We start from the raw sequence: 4,730 nt of genomic DNA, 5'->3' as shown, positions 1-4,730 counted from the left end.
GGACAATGGATATAGAGCCAATGTTAATGGTCACATTGGATATAGAGCCAATGTTAATGGTCACATTGGATATAGAGCTAATGTTAATGGTCACCATTGGATATAGAGCTAATGTTAATGGTCACATTGGATATAGAGCTAATGTTAATGGTCACATTGGATATAGAGCTAATGTTAATGGTCACCATTGGATATAGAGCCAATGTTAATGGTCACATTGGATATAGAGCTAATGTTAATGGTCACATTGGATATAGAGCTAATGTTAATGGTCACCATTGGATATAGAGCCAATGTTAATGGTCACATTGGATATAGAGCTAATGTTAATGGTCACCATTGGATATAGAGCTAATGTTAATGGTCACATTGGATATAGAGCTAATGTTAATGGTCACATTGGATATAGAGCTAATGTTAATGGTCACCATTGGATATAGAGCCAATGTTAATGGTCACATTGGATATAGAGCTAATGTTAATGGTCACATTGGATATAGAGCTAATGTTAATGGTCACCATTGGATATAGAGCCAATGTTAATGGTCACATTGGATATAGAGCTAATGTTAATGGTCACCATTGGATATAGAGCTAATGTTAATGGTCACATTGGATATAGAGCCAATGTTAATGGTCACCATTGGATATAGAGCTAATGTTAATGGTCACAATTGGATATAGAGCCAATGTTAATGGTCACCATTGGATATAGAGCCAATGTTAATGGTCACCATTGGATATAGAACTAATGTTAATGGTCACCATTGGATATAGAGCCAATGTTAATGGTCACATTGGATATAGAGCCAATGTTAATGGTCACCATTGGATATAGAGCTAATGTTAATGGTCACATTGGATATAGAGCTAATGTTAATGGTCACCATTGGATATAGAGCCAATGTTAATGGTCACCATGGATATAGAGCTAATGTTAATGGTCACATTGGATATAGAGCTAATGTTAATGGTCACCATTGGATATAGAGCCAATGTTAATGGTCACATTGGATATAGAGCTAATGTTAATGGTCACCATTGGATATAGAGCCAATGTTAATGGTCACATTGGATATAGAGCTAATGTTAATGGTCACCATTGGATATAGAGCCAATGTTAATGGTCACATTGGATATAGAGCTAATGTTAATGGTCACATTGGATATAGAGCTAATGTTAATGGTCACCATTGGATATAGAGCTAATGTTAATGGTCACATTGGATATAGAGCTAATGTTAATGGTCACATTGGATATAGAGCTAATGTTAATGGTCACATTGGATATAGAGCTAATGTTAATGGTCACATTGGATATAGAGCTAATGTTAATGGTCACCATTGGATATAGAGCTAATGTTAATGTTCACCATTGGATATAGAGCCAATGTTAATGGTCACATTGGATATAGAGCTAATGTTAATGGTCACATTGGATATAGAGCTAATGTTAATGGTCACCATTGGATATAGAGCTAATGTTAATGGTCACATTGGATATAGAGCTAATGTTAATGGTCACATTGGATATAGAGCTAATGTTAATGGTCACATTGGATATAGAGCTAATGTTAATGGTCACATTGGATATAGAGCTAATGTTAATGGTCACATTGGATATAGAGCCAATGTTAATGGTCACCATTGGATATAGAGCCAATGTTAATGGTCACCATTGGATATAGAGCTAATGTTAATGGTCACCATTGGATATAGAGCCAATGTTAATGGTCACCATTGGATATAGAGCTAATGTTAATGGTCACCATTGGATAGAGAGCCAATGTTAATGGTCACATTGGAAATAGAGCTAATGTTAATGGTCACATTGGATATAGAGCTAATGTTAATGGTCACCATTGGATATAGAGCTAATGTTAATGGTCACATTGGATATAGAGCTAATGTTAATGGTCACCATTGGATATAGAGCTAATGTTAATGGTCACCATTGGATATAGAGCTAATGTTAATGGTCACCATTGGATATAGAGCCAATGTTAATGGTCACCATTGGATATAGAGCTAATGTTAATGGTCACCATGGATATAGAGCTAATGTTAATGGTCACCATGGATATAGAGCTAATGTTAATGGTCACCATTGGATATAGAGCTAATGTTAATGGTCACATTGGAAATAGAGCTAATGTTAATGGTCACATTGGATATAGAGCTAATGTTAATGGTCACATTGGATATAGAGCTAATGTTAATGGTCACATTGGATATAGAGCTAATGTTAATGGTCACATTGGATATAGAGCTAATGTTAATGGTCACCATTGGATATAGAGCTAATGTTAATGTTCACCATTGGATATAGAGCCAATGTTAATGGTCACATTGGATATAGAGCTAATGTTAATGGTCACATTGGATATAGAGCTAATGTTAATGGTCACCATTGGATATAGAGCTAATGTTAATGGTCACATTGGATATAGAGCTAATGTTAATGGTCACATTGGATATAGAGCTAATGTTAATGGTCACATTGGATATAGAGCTAATGTTAATGGTCACATTGGATATAGAGCTAATGTTAATGGTCACATTGGATATAGAGCCAATGTTAATGGTCACCATTGGATATAGAGCCAATGTTAATGGTCACCATTGGATATAGAGCTAATGTTAATGGTCACCATTGGATATAGAGCCAATGTTAATGGTCACCATTGGATATAGAGCTAATGTTAATGGTCACCATTGGATAGAGAGCCAATGTTAATGGTCACATTGGAAATAGAGCTAATGTTAATGGTCACATTGGATATAGAGCTAATGTTAATGGTCACCATTGGATATAGAGCTAATGTTAATGGTCACATTGGATATAGAGCTAATGTTAATGGTCACCATTGGATATAGAGCTAATGTTAATGGTCACCATTGGATATAGAGCTAATGTTAATGGTCACCATTGGATATAGAGCCAATGTTAATGGTCACCATTGGATATAGAGCTAATGTTAATGGTCACCATGGATATAGAGCTAATGTTAATGGTCACCATGGATATAGAGCTAATGTTAATGGTCACCATTGGATATAGAGCTAATGTTAATGGTCACATTGGAAATAGAGCTAATGTTAATGGTCACATTGGATATAGAGCTAATGTTAATGGTCACCATTGGATATAGAGCTAATGTTAATGGTCACCATTGGATATAGAGCCAATGTTAATGGTCACCATTGGATATAGAGCTAATGTTAATGGTCACATTGGATATAGAGCTAATGTTAATGGTCACCATTGGATATAGAGCCAATGTTAATGGTCACCATTGGATATAGAGCTAATGTTAATGGTCGCCATTGGATATAGAGCCAATGTTAATGGTCACATTGGATATAGAGCTAATGTTAATGGTCACCATTGGATATAGAGCCAATGTTAATGGTCACCATTGGATATAGAGCTAATGTTAATGGTCACCATTGAGTCATTAGTTTAAAAAAAAAAGGGTATTCTCTCAAAGGGAAAATAAGTGACAAGTTGTTGCAGTAGTAGGTAGGATAACAGATCAAGAGCTGTGTACCTGTAAGTACATTTTCCAGAGAAATTATACAAACAGCGCCACACTCAGGCAGAAAACTGGATTTTCTATTCTCAGAAAGGCCCATATTTTCAAACAAAACACCATTTATTTCTCTGTGTTTCTATATTCCAAACACTGGTGCTAACTAGATGATCCCAATAATGTCGGTAGTAAATTGTAACTGTCTAGAATCATTGTTGTTTCTCTGTTTACTATTCAAAATATTGTACTTATTTAAGTCAACTACGAAATGAACTGGTCTCAAATATATTAGCATGACTAGGCTACACAGAACCACGGTGGACCCCATTGTAAAATTAGAGTTTATTTTTCTCCTATTAAAACTGTCCCAGTGCAAAATGCCAAGCTCTGCCCAATGGGGCGTCGTTTATAGAGAGCTCTGAAGTAAAACGGTCCTATCATCACATGGCTCTATTATCTCACCACGCCGAACCTGGCGCGTTATTATTCCTTATGTCATTTGTCAACTACCGCTTTAGACTGCCTACTATCTGTGATGATATTGTTCATAGTTATGCTGCCATATCGTAGCGAGAGTTGCTGGGAAGAAAAATACTTGTATTTGCAATGACAATGAGAAAATAATCGTCATTTTCACTGCCTGGATGTGTCTCGCTTGTGTTTGATATATGTAGCCCTGCACGAGCTGTGGCGTGCGCGTTCAGGAAGGGCGTGTAGGAGCGGCTCATGTTTGATATGCTTGCCAAAATATGTTACAACAACGTGTGTACAAACATGACGATCATGTCTTTTGTGTAGGCTACAACGTGAAATCGCACCTGAGGCATGGTACGCATAGGTCGAACATGAAGACTTTATTTAGCTTAGGCTGGAGCACGAAGCAGCAGCTCTGTAGGCAGCAGAAACGTAAACAAATATCCTGCACATGCGCACAAATCACCATATCAATAGCATCGGCAAATCAGTTTCCAGAAAATCCGCAACCGGATAATAATTAATGATCTACTTAACATGGACAGATTTTGGCCAGAGTGAACACTCGTTTTGCCTCTCGCTCTCTGGTTTCGAGCAACAAAGCACAGCAGGGATCATTTGATTAAAGTCTGTTGTCAAAGCTTGTGTCCATTTAGAATCTCCCTGGATGACATAATCATTGAAGAGCATGTAACCTTGTTTAATGAATACAAGGCAATATAA

This window comes from Oncorhynchus nerka, linkage group LG12 (assembly GCF_034236695.1).
Source record: "Oncorhynchus nerka isolate Pitt River linkage group LG12, Oner_Uvic_2.0, whole genome shotgun sequence".
Classification (NCBI taxonomy): domain Eukaryota; kingdom Metazoa; phylum Chordata; class Actinopteri; order Salmoniformes; family Salmonidae; genus Oncorhynchus; species Oncorhynchus nerka.
The sequence above is the reverse complement of the archived record's forward strand: the minus strand, read 5'-3'. Positions refer to the sequence as shown.